Source organism: Triturus cristatus, chromosome 7, assembly GCF_964204655.1.
Source record: "Triturus cristatus chromosome 7, aTriCri1.1, whole genome shotgun sequence".
In the NCBI taxonomy this organism is placed as follows: Eukaryota; Metazoa; Chordata; class Amphibia; order Caudata; family Salamandridae; genus Triturus; species Triturus cristatus.
In genome coordinates this window covers 644,345,908-644,358,153 of record NC_140590.1, presented here as the reverse complement: position 1 = coordinate 644,358,153, position 12,246 = coordinate 644,345,908, and the positions used below count along the sequence as shown (strand labels likewise).

At 44.0% G+C, this 12,246-nt stretch overlaps 1 protein-coding gene across 1 annotated transcript in view; it reads left to right on the top strand.

Moving 5' to 3' along the window:
* The window catches only part of CACNG5 (calcium voltage-gated channel auxiliary subunit gamma 5), a 417,838-nt gene that overhangs the window by 5,147 nt on the left and 400,445 nt on the right, over positions 1 to 12,246 (top strand). Inside the window, exon 2 of the mRNA XM_085614419.1 lies at positions 4,205 to 4,322. The gene's annotated coding sequence lies outside the window, so the exon portion shown is untranslated. The remainder of the gene's footprint in view (positions 1 to 4,204; positions 4,323 to 12,246) is intronic.

Sequence of the window (12,246 nt, the reverse complement as noted above, 5' to 3'; positions counted from 1 at the left end):
CGGAAAGGAATACCGTAATCCCTACAGCAGAGCCTGCACAGCACCGCAACAATGTTGCCTTGGTTCCGGGTTCCATAAGGCGGCCGGAAAAAGGACCGCCTTGCTGAACCATGGCGGATAGACTTTTCGTCTGCCGCGGAACCATTGTGATTCCCACCGCCATCCTAATTTGGCGAGAGTATTTTCTGTAAGATGGTGGAAGGACCACCATCATAATGAGACCCCTTAGAGTCCCACTCCGCAGTTCTAGGGTGCCACCTTCAACTTCCAGAAAGGGCAGTCTTGTCTCACAGCAGCCAAACAACAACATCAACCAGAAAACTGGCAGCAACAGAAGGACCAGACCCAACCTCTGCAGAGGAATTGATAAAAGAGGTTAAGCAAGTGGCAGCACTAATGAGCATCCACAGGATGATCCAGGAGTATATGGATGATCCAAAAGAGGTCTAAGAGGATCAAAACCTATTTATGTATTGGTATGGAAAGATGTGCCAATGGCTAGAGCCCAGCAGACTGGCAATAAAGTATCCAGCTAATCCTATGGCCAGTGTGTTTGCTGACTGTGTGTTCAGTGTAGATGGTGCTGTTATTACAGTGAGAAGGACCAGTCTCACACCTCAAAACATGGAGAGTATGACTATGACCGAAATGAACCAACATTTCATACCACACAATTACACTGTTCCTGAAACAGCACAGGAGGAGGATGACTGGTTAGAATCAAGTGTGTCAGCTGACCAACTTCTGGGTGAACCACCTCTACTTCCAGGACTACATATGCCAGTGCCCCCATTGAACTTTTAAATTATTTCTCATTGAACTTCTATCTTTGCAACAAAAACAAAAAACTAGTGGAACATTATTATTTTTGTGTCAGATTTATGCTACCCCACAATTTTTTAGTCACATATATTGCCGTATTGCAATTGGACCAGTGTGCATTGAAAAACCCTACACAATTACTTCATGAGATTGGAAACAATGCATGTCCCCTCATAAGCCTATTACATATCCTTTTTAACATCACTTAGCACTAGCAGGTCTGCCCCAAAACATCACTGATTTACAAGAGTGCCAATACCAAATACCAATGTGTTGCCTGAGTCAAAGATGAATACCTAGGGGCAGATTTACGAACCCCTTGCGCCACTTTTGTGCCGCCGTTGTGTCACTTCTGTGATTCAGCGGCGGCGTAAACCATGCACCATGTTGCGCCCTATTTACAACGTGACGCATCTAGGGAGATGAGTCACGTTGTAAAGCCCTGCGCCACATGAAACCTGCGTCAGGTTTCATGTGGGCGTTCCGGAGCATGGGAGGGCGTCCTGGCGCAGCAAAGCCTCGGAAAAGTGCCTGAGTGAAATCTACAAGATTCCACTCAGTCACTTTTCCGACGCTGCTGCGTCAAAACCTTGCGCCTGCTTGAAGCAGGCGTAAGGCGTGACGCACCACGTTATGGATGGCCAGGCCACGAGCATTGCTGGAGTTGCGTCACACTTGTGACACGACTCCAGCAATGTGCCACCCTTACAACGGGAGATGCATCACGCATCTGTTCATCCTTGCGCCACGAAGCGCCGCATAGTAAATGTGGCGCATCTGTGGTGGCGCAGGGTAAATTTACATGATGCATCTTACCTGGTGCATCCCTGCTGATTTGCAGGGATGCGCCAGTCGTCATAAATCTGCCCCCTAGAACCTAAACTACCTTTGCTTGTATTGGAAGAGGTAACCATGCTATTGCAATGGTGAGTCAGTGATTGTATGAGTGATGGTAACAGACAGCAAGCCGTGGCTTTACCTCCATTTCGCTCAGCTACGCGACAGGTAAACCAGGGTGTCCCTCAAGGGTCGGCGGTCAGTCCGATTTTGTTTAATCTATATCTCTGACCCCTGATAAAATTAATCAAGTCATTCGGCATATCAGTCATCAATTATGCCGATGACACTCAGTTGATTTTCTCATTTGAGGGTAGTGAGACTGTCTCGAAGGACACTTTCCATCATTGCATGTCGGCCACTGCAGAGTGGTTGCGAGCTAATGCACTTCAATTTAATGGGTCAAAAACGGAAGTGCTTTATTGCTCCTCTGATCGCTCTCCTCGCGGGTTACCGGATGATTTTTGGCCAAATTCTATCCCGGGCTCTGTGGAAGCCGCTAAATCGGCTCGCAACTTGGGAGTGCTGTTCGAACCTGGCCTACAGCTGGATGCTTCAGTAAATAAGACCGCAGCGACTTGTATGGGCCTGCTTCGTGCTTTGCGCAAAATTTTACCAATGCTTCCTCAAGGTGCGAGAGCAGAGGTAGTGCGTAGTACCATCCTCAGTAGGTTAGACTACTGCAACGCACTACTTCTAGGAGCTCCTAAAATTCTGATCCTTAAACTGCAGAGGATTCAGAACATGGCTGCGAAACTGGCTTTGTCGCGACCATGCTCTGCTTCCTCCTCAGCGGCTTTAGCTGATCTACACTGGCTGCCGGTGCAGCAGAGGATCGCTTTCAAGGCATTATGCCTTGTATTTAGAGCGCTGCATGGATTGGGGCCAATCCCTCTTCAGAATCTTTTCTCATGGTATCAAACTGCCCGACCTTTGAGATCGTCATCGGCGTTTCTGGTGAGGATTCCTAGGATCACTAGTAAGGATGGGTGGCCGTGCTTTTAGCTACACGGCCGCCACATTGTGGAATTCTCTACCTCTGATACTGAGGAGTAGCCAACATCTGCTTTCCTTTAAAAAGGACCTTAAGACCTTCCTGTTTCCAAGCGCAATGTAAACATCTTTGATGGTTTGATAGGATCTCAGCGCCAGGATACCCTTTGGGTGACAGCTGCGCTGAACAAGAAATAAATACATACATACATACATACATACATACATACATGGTGATTGATGATTCATGTGGTGCAGACAGTGAGGGAGGGTGTTGAACTGTAATTTGGGAACTTGCTTCAGATGATTGATTTGCAATGTTTAGGGTCTGAGTGATGGGCGATCATTGTTTTCCCTGAACGTGATTGGCCCTTACAAACTTACTTAGCAAAAATGAATTCACCGGTACGGTCCACTCCTATGGTCCTTCTGTTTTTTCATCATCTACGATGGCTACCCCAGATGATTGTTTGATTTATAAGACTGCCAAATTCCAATCTGTTGCTTGCATCAAAGGGGAGATAGTGTACCTACCATTGTGCTTGGATTGGAACAGGGAACCATTGCACCAATGAGTGATCTGATTATGGAGTGAATTTGACTGATGATTGTTAATTCATGTGGTGGCAGACAGTGAGGGAGGATTTTAAACCATAATGTGGCAACTTGTTTGAGAGGATTGATTTGCAATGTTTGAGGCCTGAGTGATGGGCTATCATTTTTTACCTGATGTTGATTGGCGTTTTCACACTTGGCCAGATTTACCTGCAGGGTCCTCCTTTTTTCTGGTTCTTCAGAGACCAGAATAGTCACTTTAGTTACATTACGTTAGTTGGAGAACTGGGTGGGTGGGTTCACTCCCAACCTAGATGACAGAACATTTAGAGATCTGATGACTTGATCTCAGGGGCAGAAGGACTGTTTGTAATCCATTTAACTGTACTGTGTCATACTTATTCCTTTGTTTCCTTCCACAGCAGATTGATGACAAATGTGTGCTGCTCCTTTCCCAGATGAATGGTGTCCTTGTTTAGAGTTTGTCTTTTCAAACATTTCCGCTAATTCCCTTTCTCATCCATTCATCAAACCCCTGACCCTCTTTCCCTGGGCTGTGTGATTTATTGAGGTGTGGCTTAATTTATACATCAATGGATCACAAACTTGTTGGGGCGGTTGTGGTGAAAGCAACACCAATTTACTGCAGGATCTTCTAAGCAATAGCCCTTACTGGCCCCATTTACCCACCCTTGCATAAAATGTGATCCATATTTTAGATATAGAACGAAGAACATCAGTCATCACTCAGGCCTTGTGTTACGCAACCTTAAACGCCTTACCTAAAGCACTCCAGACTTTAAATCCATTTTTTATGATTCAAGGATTTCATAAGTTACTAGTAGCTCCTCACTGCTCAAGTTACTACTATTGCTATTTTTGTTGTTATTTTATCACTATCAGGAATTCTTGTTATGTCATTATGTATTAGTCTGGTGTCAATTCTTTATAAAGCGTTGATATAACCCACTAACTCAGTGTTTTTATTTCCATGTAGTTGCCTGCAATGGATAATCCTTCCGATTAATCCTACAGTTGGAGCTCACCATGGTGGAAGTGGGAATTCGCTTGTGAAATTGTGATACCTTCCCTGTTATTGCTTCATCTATATTCAGGTAAGACAACTATGGAGTGAGTGAACTAGTTAAGTTAGTAAGTAAGTAACTAACTAACAGCTACTACAAGTAATTGTTTATCTAGGTTGTTGTAGACAATATAGGTCATGGCAGCATCCCTTCAATAGTCAAGATAGTTAGAGAGATATAACACTATAACCAAGCGGTGTACTCTTACAATAACCAGGCTGCATAAAAACTGAAGGCCACAGTGCAAAATAAAAGTAAAATAAACTACTTCAGGCATACATTTTGATAAAATATAGTTTCCCCTTTATTTTGTTTGGAAACAAACCCACCCTCTCCACCCCACACAACATGCCCACCCCTCTCCCCAAACTGACTGACCCAAGTCCCACTGTCCATAAATTTGACATTTCCAAAGAATAAAACCCGGTCCCAACTCCCATCCCACCCTCTCCACCCACAACAAGTCCCTCCCACTGAACCAATTTTTTTTTAAAAAGGGTTAAAAGTATTAAGGCGGAATAACATCAGATTTAAAAAAATGGGATTTGATTTTTTTTCTTATAAAGGCTTTTCAACTATAAACAGACGCTTTGAGTGGAAAAATAAATAACCTCTCATTAACGAATATGGCATTATGCACTATGAAGTACAAGTTGTGTGTTGTGCTAAAATAATGGTGCCATGCTCATTGCTAGCCAGCGTGTCTGGCATTTTGCTACTGTCTGTAGCTGGGGCACCTGTAGTTGATGATTATCTATTTTTAAATCCAATGGCCCTGTACTTCTCCAAATGCATTTCTCTCTCTATCCTGGCTCCAAAGAGGCAGATGAATAAAGCATAATATACTTCATCACACCTCACATATGAAATGCGGATATTATCCTGTCTGCTGTAAGTAACATTGGGGAACATTAATGATGCACTGCAATATATAGTAAGGAACCAGCTGTTTATATTGTATTTGGCACGTTCATCACAGTGTATCCCATACGCCAAACTTGACATAAAATCATGCACTTACTCCCACTTTACTCACTGGCCTCGCCCACCACCACATATTATTTCTGAGAAATTCCTTAGCTGGGCAGTAAGTAAGGAAAGGAAACTTGAGTTACTCTACTGCAGGGTAGGGTAGAGGGATTAGGAAGGTAGGGTAGAGCTTTTGATATAGAATAGAGGGGTCACTACACTGATCATCGATTTGTCATCTTTGGCATATTCAGTCACTGTAGTAGTCGACATAGTTGAAAGGGAAAAATCTAAACAGGTGTAAAATAAATCTGTGGTGGGAAACCATGAAATATTTATATTCTGGAATCACTGTTCTTCACATGGTTATAAAATCAAATGTTGATTTTCCAATGTTATGGTAGGCTGGGACAGAAGATCTTAGAGGGAAAAAAGGAGTGAGGTACTAACAGGTGACTGAGTGGGCAAAGGGAAACATACCTTGTGTGTTCAGTTTACAATGCATTGAAAACTTTGTAAATGACACATTAACTGAGGCAGACGTACATTGCACAGCCAACACTGCAGTCACGAACTGAAGCATACTGCACTTCGGTCATAGCTGGCAAAATTCCATGTGTGGGGAGGGGGGAGATGAATGATGGGTAGGATACATCTGCCTCACTTAACAAATCACTTAACAAGCAATGGGAGTGGAATTTGTTTTACAAAATATCCCCACTTTGAATCATAGCTTTGGTAACCCTACATAAACAAAGTCAGCAAAGTAGGTGAGCAGCATGCCCCTCTCCATGAGAAGAGCTGCCTTGCTCATTTATCCAAGCAATCCAAATATTAATACATCCTTTCATTATAAATTACCCATAGCCACCATAATTAAGCTTTACTTTCTCTCATCCAGTCTTTCATCAAAATGTCTAATCTATCCATTCAATAGCCACCCTTTCTTCCAACCATCCTTTCGTCCATCCATCCCTTTACCCACCCATGCACCATTTCACCCACCCTTTCACTCTTATACCATTTTCCTTTCTTTTAACTTTTTGTTCTTTCACGTTTCCCTCAAGCCATCAACGCTCATTATGTGAGCTTTTGGTGAGTGGCAGATAGAAGAGGCCATCATAACTCAACAACCCATGTAGCTGGTAAAGCTTTGGGGTTCACGGTCACGAGTTGATGATGCCCTGTGTTAGACCTTGCACCATTGGCATGGGTCTCCCCTACCTTTTTTTCCTTTGCTTCCTGTCTTTTTGCTGTGTGCTTGACTCGGTTTTGATGGTCTAGATGCTTTGGACACTGTGCCACTGCTATTCAGTGCCAAAGTGCAAGTGCTCCTTTTGTAAATTGTTGTTATGGATTAGTAATTCCATGATTGGCATCTTTGATTTACATGCCAGACCCTAGTATAGTGCACTGTGTGTGCCCAGGGCCTGTAAATCAAATGCTGCTTGTGGGCTGCAGCACTGAGTGTGCCACCCACAGAAGCAGCCTGTAAAATGTAACTGTGGCCTGCCACTGCAGAGCCTGTGTGCAGTCTGGGACTTTCATGTCGACTTGGCAAGTGCACACACTTGCCAGTCCCTAAACCTTTCCCTTTCTACATATTAGTCACCCATAAGGTGGCCCAAGGTACCCGTGTGGGCGGGGTACATTGTATGTGAAAGGTAAGATATGCCCTGATGTGTGTGGCATGTCCTGATAGTGAAAAACTGCCAATTTAGTTTTTCACTATTGTAAGGCTACCTGTTCCCATAGGACAGAATGAGGAGTTTGTTTATAACATCTTATAAACATAACTGGCCCTGGGAACACGGTAGAAAAATAAAGTTTAGTATGGCTGAACACAGAATGTTAAAATGCATCTCTTAGTGAGGGGGGTTTTTACATTCTGTGTTTGAAAATGCCACTTTTAGAAAGTAGGTATTATCTTGCCTAACTATCCACTGTGCCTCTGCTAGGTTTGTGTATTGCATGTCTGGCTTTTGGATGACAGGTGCTGGAAAGGGGCAGCCACTTCAGAAGTCTAATGAGTCAGGGCTGGGCTGAATAGACCTGGGCTGCATTTAGAGTAGGGGGGGGGAGATTTCCTTTCACCTGAATGGGCCCGGTCTGCCTTCAACAATGCTGTCTCCACCTCCTGCCAGGAAGCTGTACCAGTGAGGACAGAACTGGTTTTGGCTGAGTACAGACACTCTCTGCCTTCAGAGAACAAAGTATTTTGGTGTATAAAAAGGGGGGCCAGACCCCAGATTTTTAGATCACTTCTGGGAATCAAGTTGAACCTTTGCCAAGGACAAGAGCCGGAGAAGCTGAGGAGGAATACTGCCCCTGTGCTGTTTGCTGTCTGGAGTTGGCTTGCATTGGCTGTTTGCTGCCAAGGAAAGGTGAAAAAGGACTTTGCTGTTTGCTTTGTCACCTGCTTGCAAGAAGATCTCCAAGGGCTTGAAACTGAGATTGCCTCTTGTTCTGAAGTCTCGGGGACACAAAGACTTCACCACCAGCTCCCCTGGATTTCCTTGCTGGGAAGTCCAACCTGCAAACAGGTGCCTGCTTCTGTTTAGGACCTCTAGAGACTGTGTGTCGCTGGGAGCTGGACAATCGATGCAACATCAAAGAAGCGTGTCACATCCACACCTGTTTCCGACGCATCGCTGAAGAAACCGTCGCAGCACCTGCCACGGCTCGAGAAATCGCTGCACGACGCATCAGGTGCAACGATCTCCGAAGTCCGAGGTCACTGCAACTACCTCAACGCAAGCCTGCTGTGCGGCTGCACGAAACCAAGCATCAAACTCGATCGACACATCGCATTGAGGCGCTAAGTCTGTCGCATGATTGTGGGACGCAGTAAAATATGGATGCATCACCTCCCCACGCAGTAAGAAACCGACTCATCACCTCGTCTCCGGTAAGGAAATGATGCATCACCTCCCCTGCGCTGCAGTAAAGAACTGACACATCACCTCCCCCATAGCAAGGAACCAACGCATCACCTTCCCTGCGTGTAAGGATCCAACGCATCACCTTCCCTGTGGCCATTTTGTTTGTTTTGCGTGATGCATCCAAGGTACTTTGGGGCATATTATCAAGAACGGCGTTAAAAATTATCGCCGGTTTAGCGGCAGAAAACTGCCTCTAAAGCGGCGATAATGGACTTGATAATATGCCCTTGAGAATTCCAATAGAAGTCCATGTTCTGGTATGAACATGGGCTTCTATTGGAATTCTCCAGAGCATGTTATCAAGCCCATTATTGCCGCTTTAGCAGCAGTTTTCTGCCGCTAAACCGGCGATAATTTTAACGCCGTCCTTGATAATATGCCCCTTTGTGAGAAAAGTGTTGCTTTTACAATTTGTTTTAAACTGAACTATTTCTACCATTTGAAAGCCATATTTTTATTACTGTGTTGTGGATTTTTGTTGTTTGGTCTTGTCTTGGTTTAGATAAAGATTACTTATTTTCCTAAACTGGTGTGGTGTCCATTTGAAGTGCTTTCACTGTATTACTGTATGTGTTCACACATGCTTTACACACTGCCTCTGAGATAAGCCTGTCTGCTCGAGCCAAGATACCAAGGGGGTGAGCAGGAGTTAATTTAGGAGTGTATCCCCCTTACCCTGACTAGAAGCACAGGTCCCTATTTGGACAAAAGTACCTACCTCTGCCAACTAGAGACACCCATTTCTAGAACCCTGGTGCTCGCTAGCGAGTATAATAGTAATTGCCAATAAGCAATTATGTGACTTACCAGTGCCTGTACCTGCCACTGCTTCTCCTCCTCCAACTGGCTCTCCTCTTGCAGCGGCACTTGAGCTTCCATCACTGGTGGTCTGCGTTACTAGAATAAAACATTATACATATTTTGTATCCCAGATACGCCACCTCTTCATTTTTTCAATCACAAAATATAACCGCAAGACATCTCTACATTTTGGTTAGCACTGCAGGGTCTTTTAACACAAATATCACTCTGGGCATTTGGTTGGTTCACAATGTTAGACAAGCCAGGGGTGGAATAATGGTCAATGAAAGACATATGTGTTGGCTGGCAAATGCAATGGGAGTGGGACCTCATACTTTTTTCCATCTGTGCTGCCTGTCATGGAAAACTGCCAGTATACTGTACAGATGAATGACACAGCCCACAACATTGGGGGCTGGGGGATGGTCCATGACCAAGGCCACTCTCTAGTGAATTCAATTGTTAAAGCATGAGCAGGAATAAGAAAGCCTTCTCAACAAACATACATGGTGAATATTATTTATAATACTAGCTTACTTGGGACTGCAATCTTCACGGTAAACAATAGAGTACCAAAAATGTGTTATTCTTAGTCATGCTCTTACAGTACCAAAAGATATACAGGAGAGAGAATGAAAGATTACCAACAAAGCACAAGATAAGTGAACTATATACTAGAGTCTGGAAAAAGTCAGCTACCAAAAAAGAACACAATGTAATATAAGGAAAAGACAAGATAATGCAGGGATAACAGAAATTAAACAAAAATGTAATCCATTGTACTTTGCACAAGTTTGTTCGTATCCCGTCCACGTGGAACGAAGACGGCAGGCAAGGGTGTCAGAGCAACGTTATTTCTCACCAGCAACACCAGGCCCCAGACAGCACCTCCCATCCTGGAACCCAGCACCAACATTCTAATACCTCAAGATTCTACCCTAAATCCCAAACAATCATACAACTCAACATTAGGGAAATATTAATAATAAATAATGGGACTTATTGGGGTTAGCAGAGCCCTTGGCTGTGGAGCTGGTGGCCTGTACCTCCTGCTGACCCGCTACTCCTGGACCCTCTACAATGTCTCTCTTCTTGCCCTTGGGTGGTGATGTAAGAAATGAAGAAGATAATGACAATAGATTAGTGATTCAGTTAATCTCCACAAAATTATTATGACAGGTAAACACAGTCACATAATTGTACTTCTCTAAAACAGATCACTTATAGTACTAGTTACGAGTCTATTGACTATTGTTAATTTGCCCGTCCTAATCTAAAAATCCCTATTCCAAATTTCCTTAACAAAAGCTACATTTGGAACTAATTTATTGCATTGAATGATCTTTAATGATATTGTCATTTATCAAACCCCTTGATTGACCAAATCAGTCTCCCTTTTGTGCAGTTCATTGATGCATACTACATACCGCCTTGAAATAGCTTGGAACTGTACGAGCTACATGAACAAAGTCACAGAGAGAACGCTAACTCACTGCTATCACTGATTCACTATGGTGACAGAAGGACAGTCTGCAATGAATTTCCTAATTAATCAGCCAAAGTGAGGGCCAATGAAGAGTACGATTAGGTAGCGTTGAGCACCTGTCTAGCAGAAACTAGAAACTGAATCACATAATAATAATATTCCAGCATAAACTAAATGTAATTTACCACTGAGTGTGAGCAGCATGCTATTCAGATTTTTTTTTAGCATTGTAGAACACAAACAAAACAAATAATTAAAACTCACAAGCCCCGGAATCTCGATGCCTAGCAGGTCGAGCAGGTCCTGTTCCCTTTCTAAGATATCCACCCAGCGGTGCATGAGCTACTAAACAGTGTGCCGAACCTGGCTGGTGCGCCGCATGAACCGGCACACCCTACCCCAGAGTAGCCAACGCTCCCCCAGGCGGTATCCACTGCCTGCTGCCAGCATAGAGGGTAGGTGGCTCTGCACAAACAAAAATTAGTGCTGTCACCTCCTCTTCGTTAAAGATCACAGGGGCCGCACGAATCGCCAGTGGCGCCGCCTGGTAGGTAGACGACCTTCCGCCATGTCGGTGGATGGGATAAAGAAAGATGAGAAAACAAGGAAAAGGAAGGAAAGGAAAGAAGAAATGGGGAAGTAAGGGGAAAATAAACAAAATACAAAAAATCATGAAAATCGCCCAAATAATTACAAAAAAATGTAAAATACACAAAGACACACACTAATATAATAAATAGAAATTAGGGGTAGATAAGTTTAATAGGTGGAGGATTAAAGAGAGGTTGAAAGTTAGGTCCAGCATCATAACAGAGAGTAGAAAAACAAGATGGTGGCATCCATGCGAACCGCGTGTTGCTGTTCGTGCATGATTGGCAACGCGAGGACTCACATGAGAACCTTGTGGTGCCATTCACAGGCGCTTTGCAATGTGAGGAAGCACTCGGCATTGCACATGGCAACGCGAATGGGTGCTTGGCAAACCCTGCCTGCACGTGATACTTCGCTCGGCTGAGTTTTTATATGCAAACTCCGCCAGGGCCTAATAATATGACAATTCTTCACCCTACCGAAATTGATCGCTTCCTGTCTGAAGCAGAGATCTCAAGTTTCAAGAGCTCATGAGACTGGCAGCTGACAATTTAAACAAAACAGTCACAATTCTCAAGTTTGATGCTTCATAGCTGTCAATGGAACCATTGAGATGAAACAAATAAGAATGAGCTGTAAGCAGCCGCGATCCATGCAGGTAACAGCGATGGTGCGGTGGGGCCGCGTTGGGAGGGATTGCGAGGGACGATGCTGAGGGAAAATTAAATAAATATTTAATTTTCCATAACATCGTTCCTCGAAATCCCCCCAAACGAGTCCCCACGGCCCCCCAGCTGTTAGCTGCACAGACCGCGGCTGGCTGTAAGGGTAGGAAAGTCTCTCACCCAATGAGTGAGACTTCAAGTCCTTGCAGAATTTGATGCGAGGAATAATGTGGAAAAATGATCACAGGCCCTAAGGCTTTTTCAAAAAAGCCACTGAAATATTTTGAAGAAGATTAGCTGTTCCAGAGATGTGTCTAACTTGTTACATTGCCATTGGACTGTAGGTCAATGTGTCTAATCTTGAGGATTTGTTTATCAGGACCCAGATTTACTAAAACCGATCAGGCAAAGTTGCTGTGCTGTGATACATAAATGAGAGAGAGCAGAACAACTTCATATCTACTGACTGCCATAGTGCAAGAATGTCTGTACTGCGGTAA